Raw genomic sequence first — 12,072 nt, 5'->3', positions numbered from 1 at the left:
TGCTCCTGGACATTGCTAGTCATCCCTCCCAGTTGAAAATGGCCAGCTCTGCCCACCTGCAGCTGCCCACAGAGCAATATTCATCAGACTGGGAGGGTGGAATTGGCAGCTTGAATCTGGTGATGGCTGATTGGAGGTGTAGGTTCTCGCACAGCACTGAGGTGTCAGCACCTCTGCCCTGGGAGTGCTGGAAGGTGTTTTATCTGTAGTATTCCTCCATGGTCATTGATTATAGAGCACCACACAGCTCTGGGCACAGTATCCCACTGCTGGTCACTTTCTTAACTCATGGGATGTTGATTATGATCTAAAATTCAGACCTTTTTCACCAATAGCACTTAAAATATAAGGAATTAGTCAGGGGGATCTCTTCATTTTGGCACTGAAAAGATGACACAGCAGCTGTTTAATGGCGCTCAACAATCCCACGCAATGTGTGAGGATAAGTCGGGAAAATTACATTTCCCAGAGGAAATTGCAGGAGACATTTAGATAAGCAAAATGCAATTGCAGTACTTGAGTTGGATTTTGGAAGGCTGGTGGGTTTAGCATTCCTACTGCTGTAAAAAGTGCCATGAGCTCTTCAATGGTCAGATTAGTGGTTTTACAGTTCAGCTGACCTGGACCATCTCTGCTGAGCTTGTGAGATCTGATCAAGGTCACAGCGTAAGGTTGAATGCTGAGGCTATAAGTTTTAGTGTAAAATTACAGGTTATAAAAATAGCATTCCACTGTAAGCTTCTCCTTCTGTCCCCCCCCCCCCCACCCCACCGGTTTGTAATATGTCCCCTAAATACAGTGGTGCAAGTAGATATCATTTCTTGTGGTACTGCACTCATGGGATGGACACAAGGGTGGGGGGGCATGTAACCTCCCCATTTGACCCTCCATGTGACTCCTCTCCGCCCAGCCCGGGGCCCCCATGCTTTCTCCATCCACTCTGACAGCCCCCTTGGTATATACAAACATCAACATACTTAACTACTCACTTTCCCCCCTAGATACTAGTATGTAGTATTGACTCTGCTTATAAAGAATATGGGAGTTGGGTGAGGAGTCATTTCAGCATATGTATGACTTATTAAAAGCCAAATTTTAAGTAAAACTGTATCCTAACCTGCTTTATGGTATTGTACCCAAACATTGCATTTAAATGGGGGATTTAACTTCCTTTATAGGAACAGACTCCTGAAACTCTTACTAGCCCACAGAAGTGATCCACAGTCATGCAAATAGTCCCATTGTCTTCAATGGGATTGATCAAATGATTAAGGGTTTACAGGATTAGGTTCCAAGTTTGTAAATTGTTCTGGATGAAATTGAGAATGCCTGAGCTGTCAGATCAGAAGGAGTTTCATTCGAATAAAGGTGGGCAAATGTATGATAAGTTTTAGCTCCGTTACTAAGATGAGGAACATATTTTCAGCAAAGTTCTTGACAGATTCCCGAGGCAGCTGGCTTAAGGCTGTCAGCGTCCAGCATTATAATCTTCACTTATAGGTCTCTCACACACAAAGCTGGAAAATGAGGCATTTGTTTTTTTTGTTTTGCTGCTCCAGTTCCAGTTAGCAAAATGCATGTAAGACTAGTTTGGCTGCAAAGAAGAATTCTAGATACCTTGGAGACAGCACCTGATTCCCATCAGGCTGCAGAACTGGGTTGACATCAGAATCCAAACATCCTCTGGTCAGTGCAAGCAGAGGCATTCCTCTAATGATTTGGACTTGATGTGATGCAGTCATGGATAATTCAGACCAATCGGGAGAAACCGAATAAAAAACACCATTTAAACACCTTCAGCCCCCCCACCCTTTTGGGGGGGGAGCTAGCCCCAAGTCTTTCTTGTACCCTGTACCTGTTAAAAATTTCTTGATGGTACTGCGTACTGGAGTGTATCTCCCTACTTAGGTGTCTTATTTTGGTACATCAAGAAAGAACTTGTATAAGTTGTTGTGATATATTTAAGTCCTGGAGGAATAATAAAAAAAAAGTAATATGGGTGTTACTTTCTTTTTGTTCAGAAAGGATGGAAGGTGTTTACATATTAAACCCTCTATCTGAGAAAGAATGGAACAGTCTTGAATTGTTTAGGATGCAAACTTTTTTCTTATATACGATGCTAACTTAATTGCAAGAAAATGCGTGTGCACACGCACACACACACACTGTATACACATATACCTTTATATACACACACGCACACATAGTAAAAGTTATAATTAATATAAACAGGTTTTACTGCATTACATTTTACAAAAACAGTAGATTTTGTAAATGAATAGAGGGAATCTATTGTAAATTGTAGCTGTAAAAACAGTTCACACAATTTATAATGTTTACTTCATATCTGTGTGCATATAATTGTGTGTGTGGGGGGGGTTCTGGTAAACATTAATAGAGAAACATTGTGTACAAGAAAGAGGTTTGCACTGCAAACAATTCAAGACTGTTCCATCCTGTTTCAGTTACATTTCGAAGTGCCAAGAAACCATTTTAGGCAACCTGAAATAAAACAGAAAAAACCAGAAGTGCAAACACAAATGCAATGGAAAAGATACTGAAGAAGAACAGCACCTACCTCAGAAGTTTACTGAAACATGAGATTGTGGGTACCCATCAAAGCCAATATTTGTGGAGAAGGCCCAGTTCTGAGTATGTAGAGGATTGAATTCTAATGGACTTCAGATTAGCTATTACAATGTAAACTGCGCTGCTCTGATCTTTATGGGAAAGCTCACTGTGTCAGTAGATAGTGCTGTAGTAGCTGACTAGGTAAGCCTTGTTTTGTCCTTCTTTTGCTTTAAAGACATGCTGATGAGACGGCTAGTGGGTTGTGAACAACTTGAACCCAGGTCTCAAGGTGTTTTTACTCAGCACCGCAACCTGGTCTCACAGGGTAGAGACACTTCTCATGATGTATAGTCTGTGAAAGGAAAAGATGTTTGAAAATAAAGTTTTATGTTGAAATAGTTATTCCTGCTTCTCCTCCTGGCCATGATCATGAGAGGTGGCATCTTTTTGTGCCAGTTTTAATTAAATGCCCCACTCTCCACACTGTATTAGTTTATATCTCTATACTATATGAAATGCCTCTCATGCTGTGAAATGTCAGACTGGTGTGCTGGAGCAACATGGTCACAATTTTCTTTTAACTTTCAAAGCTGTTGGTTTAGTTGGACAGCAAAGAGCGTATGTCAGCACCATGCAGCATGCGCAGACTAGAGAGGAAGCGGGAAGCTGTTAGGTCTGATTTACCACTCCATCACATTGCTTTTACATCAGTGTGATACTATTGATGTCAATGGAGTTTGACTGGCATAACACCGATCTAGCAAAGTGGAGAATCAGGCCTGTTGTATACAGAAGCAATGAATGCAGTTACAGTTTAGCAAAAAGCTAATGAAAGGTGCAGAGCTGACAAGTGAAATCTTTCAGTGTTGCACGCAAGGGTTGACATAAATTGAGAAGAAAAAAGTGGAAACTCTATCACTGCATGATAGCTGAATTGTGCACAAAAGTATTGGTCTCTGAAACGTGACTGTTGCTGTGATTCAATATGCTGTCCAGGAACCAAGAGTTAGTCAATACTATTGTAAAGATCATTGAGCAGAACAGCCAAATTCATTCCTGGTGTAACCCCATTAATGTAAGTGGAGTTTTACACCGAGCATGAATTTGCCCCATTGATGATGGTAAGATGCAGGAAGCTTCTGAATGCTAAACAAGACTCACAACACTTGCCACAACGCATTTGCTGAGCAGGGCTCTGAGGGATGTGAAACAAGTTGTTGTCTCCTTATTTTAGAGGCTGGCTTGAGCATTCGTTGAACGCTGCCCTTTCAAATGTGCCAGACTGCTGAGGCATTCTGGTGACATTCTTGGATAGGTAATAAATTAATCCAATAACCGCTTGTGAGCCAAAGACTTTCTAGGGAAATGATGCAGTTACTTATATTAACAGCTGATATGAGCTTTATACCTACTGGTTCAAGTCCAGCTGCAAGCACCTGCAGTCCTTGAAACTAAGGGCTCTCCACCCTAAGTTCCTAGTGGCCAGTAAAGGGAATTTGGTGATTACAGTGGGTGTAGTTTTCATGCTTTTGTTAAGGATACAAAAAACTCTTCTTACTGTGTCCTGGAAAGTTAAACAGGATCTTGGATCAAGCCCTGTATTGTATTCTCTTCAGGATATACCATGTAAGACGTAATGATGGAAAATGAAGAACCGCCACACTTTTGTATCTAGTACATGTGCTCAAACAATAAATATAAAGTAGGTAACTTCTCTGGGCTCAGGAAAAGTAGCTAAATTCCAAGAAAAGATTTTTAATTTATTATTTAGTATTTTTAAAGCTGTTTTTTTTTTCAAGCATAGGAGAACGAGGCCTTTGCCTTTAGTATCTTGCAATATAATGGCTCAGTCCTGGGACCCTTACACAAGCAGACCCTGATATTGCAAAAATTTCTGCAAGTGTTGAATGCATGTAGTTCTGTTGGCATTAGGGGGGCATGCACATCAGGATAGGTGAAGACATCTGTAAATTTAAGCACATATGCGGTATTGGGGCCATGTACCTTACTCTTCGGAGTGATCCCGTTGACTTCAAGGAGAGTATTCTGTGAATAAGGACTGCTCTGTTGAGTAAGGGTTGGGCTCAAAATTAGGTATTGTACAGGTAATGGAAGTGGGAAAGGACACATATGAACAAAACGTGATTGCTTTGTTAGACAGAGTATTTTTTATGTGAGTTAAGAAGATTAGCTCAGATGTGATGGCAGCTGTAGTTGATATAAGAAAGGACACTCGCAGGAATTAAGCAGAAAAAAGAGAGAGGCGAAGCAGGGTGGTTGGCATAGGAAAAATTGGCACAACTCTTCTTTTTTTAATACTGTTTTTACTTCTCAGATATATATCATAAATAGAGGAACATACTGTTTGCTAGTGCTGTGTTTTTTTACAAAAAGGATAAGAAAAAGTCCTGGCCTGCCAATATGTAGATTAAAATCACAGTGAGCTGTATTTCCTGGAATGCAGCACATCAACCATAGCCTTTGGGAGGGCTAGAGAGAGCATTTCATTCATGTGCTATTTTGACAGAATGCATTGTTTTGAAAAGCCCTGGAAGTTAGTCTCAAACATACAACAGCATGCATCTGTGAGGCTCGGTTCAGACCTTTGTGTAGTCATTGTTTAGAGGGCCATTTAAAAAGCCGGACATGAAAGCAGTCTGGAAATCCTCAAAGAGGATCCCAAATACTGTACAATGGTATTTACTTTGGCCTAGATTGTGCTCCGCCCTGTGAGGGTGTGCAGAGGACAGGGGTGGTGCTGGCTTGATGTGGTTTCCATCAGAGACAGGGTTTACAGTTTAGTTCAATGGCTTTCAGCATCCCCGCTATACAAATTGTTCCAACACCGCTGGCAAAAGATGGCTGGGAGGTGGGAAATGAGAAAAGTGAAAGAATCCTTCCTTACCTTGTATGCCTGTATAAAAGGCAGGCAAACGTAACTTCCGTCTGCTCCAGGCTGAGTGATTCAAGTACTGGCAACAGTATTAACATCCCAGAGTTCAGTGTGAGGTGGTGGAGTGAGGGCAGGGCCATATCCTGCTGCCCTGACTGGCAGTAGGTTGACAAGCTAGAGGGTGAAGCAGCAGCCACACCGATGTGTTCTTGCCAGTGCACTCCCACTGTCTGCCTCAGGCACAAGATCTTTGGGAGCTGCTGTTATGGGTAGTGTGTCTCCACACACATGGCAATTCTGGCAGGGTTGAATGCTACAATCTAGCCCTTCTATAGGGAACTTTTTTCTTCAGTAAAATATAGCAAGTATTGGTCTTTCACGTAGTTTTACAATGGAAAGCGAAGAGAAGTTGCTCTAGTGTTACCTGGAATTGTTTTCCAAAGCAGTCATCTCCTTTGTCCTCTTAATGAATGACCACCCTTGCCCCCACAAAAGAAGTGTCCAGTCTTTTCCCCTCAATCTGAAATGGGATGCGGGGATACCAGTATGCTATTTATGTATAACTGTATTACACTCCCTGTCTTCCTGCACCTCTCTCTTCAGGACTTCTCAGAAAGCATAACATAAAGTTAAACCTTAGGACTATTGTACATAAACCGCTGAAAGTAGGCGTTAACAGATCCCAGGCAGCTTCAAGAGAGAGAATGTACCATTCGGCTTCTTAATACACAATTCATAAACACAAGAACATTGTATTATCTAGACCATCCCTTATGTCAGCATTTCTTAGCTCCAAGGCCTAAAATAGATAAGCTAAAATTTTGTAGGCCTCAGCCTACAGGTCAGACTTCCTTCCTTAGATATCTAATACATGATTATTCCTTCTAAATACTGATGAATCTTATGCTTCTATAATTCTACAACTTTGTTTAACATACAATGATTATACTGTATATAACATGAGTTAATTAATCATAACATCACACAATAAATAATAAACTAAAATCATTGGCTACAATATTGGCAAAAGCCATAGTATAGACACTGTTCCACTAGCAGCAAACTGCCTTTGTCAGTATAACTTATTTTGTTCAGGGAACTGGTATAAACTGGGCTATCAAAAGCATTCTTGCCAGTATAAACTGGGTCTATATTGGGAGGGTTCACTAGCATAGTTATACTAGTGTAGACATGGCCTAAGTTATCCTGCCTTACTCTCTGTATAGTGCAGACATGCAGCAAATTCAACTAAAATCCATGTCTCCACTCCACTGCTTCTCTCCCTTCCTTTGAACCTCAAAAAACAACAACAAAACCCTGCAGTATAAGCAAGTGCATCACAAAGACACATGTACAATTCCTTTTACCACTGATGAGATGTACAGCACATGCTCATTTTGCGGAGAATAGACCCTTCAGGGCCATCTGAAACATGGATGAGTTGTAGATCACAGCACAGTATGCTATCCTGGCATATCTTAGAAATAATAGTGGGCTGGAAATTGACTCTCCTTTTGTAGCAGTGAAGACTTCGCACCTGTGCTCTGATCCAAATGGGGAAAAAAAGGAAAAACTGTCAAGATATCACTCTTTGGAACATAAAATATGCTTTTCGTTCTGCACAGTGAGCCAAATTCTGCTGTCAGATAAACGCAATTGCAAATCAAGTCAGCAGGACTTGGAAATGTGTATCTAAGGGCTGACATTTTTTGCCCAATTTACACAAATAAGATATATGTTGTCACACATAAAGACTTAAGCCCAGATCCTGAAAGGCCTTTAAGATTCTAACTTCCATTGATTTAGTAGCTTGGCCTCAGACATATATTTTTCCAAATGACTAGGGATCTGGGGTGGCCAACTTGAGACATCTAAGGCCTGGTCTACACTACGCGTTTAAATCGATTTTACGCTCTTTAAATCGATTTAACGCTGTACCCGTCCACACTACAACGCCCTTTATATCGATATAAAGAGCTCTTTAAATCGATTTCTGTACTCCTCCCCGATGAGAGGAGTAGCGCTAAAATCGATATTGCTACTTCTGAATAGTGTTAGTGTGGACGGAAATCGATGTTATTGGCCTCTGGGAGGTATCCCACAGTGCACCACTGACCACTCATGGTGCGCGACCCATTTTACTGCGTCAGCCTGACGCAGGTGTTTTTCGCCCTGCCAGACTTTCGTTCTTTGCTTTCTGTTTTTGGTTGCTGTCTGAGCTCCTTACTTTTTATTGCGTGCTGAGTCCTGCTGTGCTTTTCCCGTATGACTTTGAATTCTTCTTTTTTTTTCATTTGTCTTTTTCACGGAGTTGTTTAGCATTGAATCTTCCCATCTATAGCGATCAGATCCATTACTCTTGTGCGGTCATGGTGCTCTTTTCGATTCCGGAAGACTGCTTTGTTACTGTGCTGTTGAGCTCTGCGTGTACCTGTGTGGTCAGAGCTCCACGCTGGCAACACGGGAAATTGAATTCAAAAGTTCGCAGGCTTCTGTACCTGGCTGTGCTCTGAGATTCTGATTTGCATGGCTCCAGGACTTCTATGCTGAGCTGCATGCAATTTTAGGGGCTGCGCAACCAGTACCCCACCCCTGGCCGTGGATTCAGAGGTCGGGGTTGTAATATCAACCGTGGCTGAGGATTCTGCGGAGGGGGAAGATGAGGGGAAGAGAGGAGGAAGAGCTTGCTGAGAGCACACAGCACTCCGTTAGCCCCAACAGCCAGGAGCTTTTTGTGACCCCAGAATTACCGTCCCAGCCCTCCCAGTGAAGCCCACAAGCCCAGACAGTGAAGCCATGGGGAAGCGACCTCTGGTGAGTGTACTTTGTAAATATCTATGAATCGCTCTTGGAGGTACTCAAAAAGCTTTTGCAGAACATTTCTGGGCAAGGCAGCCCTATTTGGTCCCCATTGTATGACACTTTCCACGCCATGCATGTAGCAAGTAATTTCGGAATCATAGCTTCACAAAGCACAGCCGCGTATGGCCCAGGTGACGCTGGCATTCCAGAAACATACGTTCTGCATCCTGCGGTGGTATTCTCAGGAGAGTTATATCATTCATTGTAACCTGGTTGAAATTCAGGACTTTAATTAGGGGGCAGACATGGCGATTTTCCTACTGGGCAGCCGCTTAATCCTTCCTTGCTCGTAGCAAAGGGGGGAGGGGAGGAATGATAGCGCTGAGTTTCTCAGCGTTTGGCGAGCAGGAATCTTCCCAGTACCAGCCACGATCATTACCAGTGATCTTACATGATAGCAGCCATGCGGTGGGGGAGGAGGGGAAAGAGGGGGGTTTGGGGTTTGCTGGTTCCTCTTAACAGGAACAAGGCATCATAGATCACTGTGTGTATATGAACGCTGGAGAAGTCAAACAGAAAGCCTTACCATGGCCGCATGGAAGCTTAATTTGGATGCCTGGACCTGCGTCTGTGAGATCTGCAACACCAGAGCCACAGGCACTCAATATTAAACGATGCAAAATGCGACCTTGTAGTGAAATCACATGTGCTATGTAAGGTGGATAGTGTTATTCACTGTGAAAGAGTACAAGCATTGTTCTGTAAAATGTATCTTTTTACATACTTCTCTCCCTCTTTTCCCTCCCCCATGCAGCTGCACAGTTGTCCGGCCTCCCTACGCCATCCCAAAGGCTAGCTCAGATAAGGCGGAGGAGGAAGAGAACACGAGATGAAATGTTCTCAGAAATCATGGAAGTAACACGCAATGACAGAGCTCATCAGAATGAGTGGAAGGATGTGCTAGCAAAGTACAGGAAAGATGCCAGTGAACGGGAGATAGGAGAGACGCTCGAGATGAGAGGTGTAGGCAGGAAGATCAGCGGTGGCGGGATGCTACGCTGCAGCTGCTGCATGCTCAAACTGATATCCTCCAACGCATGGTGGATCTTCAGGAAGAGCAGCGGGCTTACAGAGTGCCGCTGCAGCCCATGTTCAACCACCCTCAAAGCTCCCCACGTTCCATATCTCCCTCACCCAGACGTGTAAGAACGCGTGGGGAAGGCTTTTCTGCACCCGCCCTCTCCACCCCCCTGGACAGTCCAAGCAAAAGGCTGTCATTACGTTGAAATGAGCTTAATGGCCTTTTCCTTCCCTCCTATTCCCTCTCCCAAAGCACAGCAGGCAGGGATACCTTGATAATTCTCTGCCTCTTTTTATAATTACTTTTTAATAAAGAATACATCCAAAGGGGGAGGGTGGGTTGCTTACAGGGAATGACTTTTAAGAAAGAATACATGATTTTAAACAATACTGAATACTTTTAATAAAGAATACATGATTTTTAAACGATACTGACTTTATTTCCTTCAGCAAGCTGTAAGTAAAGGGGAAGGGTGGGTTGCTTACAGGAATGAGTCAATCAAGGGGGGAGGGTTCATCAAGGGGAAACAAACACAGCAGTCACACGTACCCTGGCCCGTGCTGAAACTCGTTTTCAAGGCTTCTCTGATGTGCACCGCCTCCTGGTGTGCTCTTCTAATCGCCCTGGTCTCTGGCTGCTCGTACTCAGCGGCCAGGTGATTTGCCTCAGCCTCCCACCCCGCCATAAATGTCTCCCCCTTACTCTCACAGAGATTGTGGAGCACACAGCAAGCAGCAATAACAAACGGGACATTGGTTTGGCTGAGGTCTGAGCGAGTAAGTAATGTTCGCCAGCGCCCTTTTAAACGGCCAAATGCACATTCTACCACCATCCTGCACTTGCTCAGCCTGTAGTTGAACAGCTCCTGACCACTGTCCAGGCTGCCTGTGTATGGCTTCATGAGCCATGGCATCAAGGGATAGGCTGGTCACCCAGGATAACGACAGGCATTTCAACATCCCCAACGGTTATTTTCTGGTCTGGGAAGTAATTCCCTTGCTGCAGCCGTTTAAACAGAGTAGTGCTTCTGAAGACGCGAGCGTCATGAACCCTTCCTGGCCATCCCACGTGGATGTTGGTGAAACGTCCCTTGTGATCCACCAGTGCTTGCAGCACCATTGAAAAGTACCCCTTGCGGTTTACGTACTGGGTGCCCTGGTGCTCTGGGGCCAAGATAGGGATATGGGTTCCATCTATGGCCCCCCCACAGTTAGGGAATCCCATTGCAGCAAAGCCATCCACTATCACCTGCACGTTTCCAAGAGTCACAACCTTTCGTAGCAGCAGCTTAACGATTGCTTTGGCTACTTGCATCACAGCAGCCCCCACAGTAGATTTGCCCACTCCAAATTGATTCCCGACTGACCGGTAGCTGTCTGGCGTTGCAAGCTTCCAGAGGGCTATTGCCACTCGCTTCTCCACTGTGAGGGCTGCTCTCATCTTAGTATTATGGCGTTTCAGGGCAGGGAAAGCATGTCACAAAGTTCAAAGAAAGTGCTCTTACGCATGCAAAAGTTTTGCAGCCACTGGAATCGTCCCACACCTGCAAAACTATGCGGTCCCACCAGTCTGTGCTTGTTTCCCGCGCCCAAAATCGGCGTTCAATGGGTAGAACCTGCCCCATTACCAGCAGTAGCTCCAAAACGCAGGGGCCCGCGGTTAGGGAGAATTCAGTGTCCATGTCCTCATCGCTCTCGTCGCCGCTGCCGTAGCTGCTCCTCTCCTCTCCTCCTGCCTTTGCAGTTCATGGTTCAGCATAGACAGCACGAGAGTGCGCGAGGTGTTGACAACGTTCACGATAGCGTTACTGATCTCAGCAGGGTCCATGCTTGCTGTGCTATGGCGTTTGCTCAGTTCACCCAGGGAAAAAGGGCGAAATGGTTGTCTGCTGCTTTCACAAAGGGAGGGGTGAGGCTGTACCCAGAACCACCCTCGACAATGATTTCTGCCCCATCAGGCACTGGGCTCTCAACCCAGAATTCCAAGGGGTGGGGGAGACTGAGGAAACTATGGGATGGCTACGGAACGGCTATCCACAGTGCACCGCTCTAGAAATCGACGCTAGCCTTGGACCATGGACGCACACCATTGAATTAAAGCGCCTAGTGTGGACGCGCACACTCGACTTTATAATATCAGTTTTAAGAAACCGATTTTAGCTAATTCGATATTATCCCGTAGTGTAGACATGGCCTTAGAGAGGCTGGATTTTCAGAGAGCAGGTGCTTAGCACTTACTCACAATTATCCTCCTTTAAGGTGTCTGCATAGTTTAAAACTGAGGTACCCACAATTGCTAGTCACTTTTGAAAATTTAGGCCTGAGTCAATTTATATTAACTCAGGACTCGATTCTGCAAACACTTCTATGCATGTGCTTAACTTTACTATTTGAGAAGGCCTAATGGGGCTACCCCCAGTACTAAAGTTAAGCGTGTATATAAGTATTTACAAAATTGAGCCCCCCTTTTTTAAAATTAACAATTAGATTCCATAATCAAATGTTAGTGAGGTGTGGTCTACTGGGTTGAACAGACGTCTGGAAATCAGGGATAATTTAATCCTGGTTCTCCGATTACTGATTCTATCATCTTAGGAAAGTCAATTATATTCTCTGTCTCAGCGTCCCTGATGGGGGACATAGAGGTGGGAATGATAATACTTACCTACTATAGGACTGATCTGATCCAAAGTCTGCGAAGAAGCTCCCATGCACTTCAATGGACT

General features: G+C 44.1%; 1 protein-coding gene across 1 annotated transcript in view; it reads left to right on the top strand.

Moving 5' to 3' along the window:
* The window catches only part of PLCL1 (phospholipase C like 1 (inactive)), a 346,699-nt gene that overhangs the window by 198,479 nt on the left and 136,148 nt on the right, over positions 1-12,072 (top strand). The gene's annotated exons all lie outside the window — the stretch shown is intronic.

Source organism: Chelonoidis abingdonii, chromosome 10 (genome assembly GCF_003597395.2).
Source record: "Chelonoidis abingdonii isolate Lonesome George chromosome 10, CheloAbing_2.0, whole genome shotgun sequence".
In the NCBI taxonomy this organism is placed as follows: domain Eukaryota; kingdom Metazoa; phylum Chordata; order Testudines; family Testudinidae; genus Chelonoidis; species Chelonoidis abingdonii.
The sequence above is the reverse complement of the archived record's forward strand: the minus strand, read 5'-3'. Positions and strand labels throughout refer to the sequence as shown.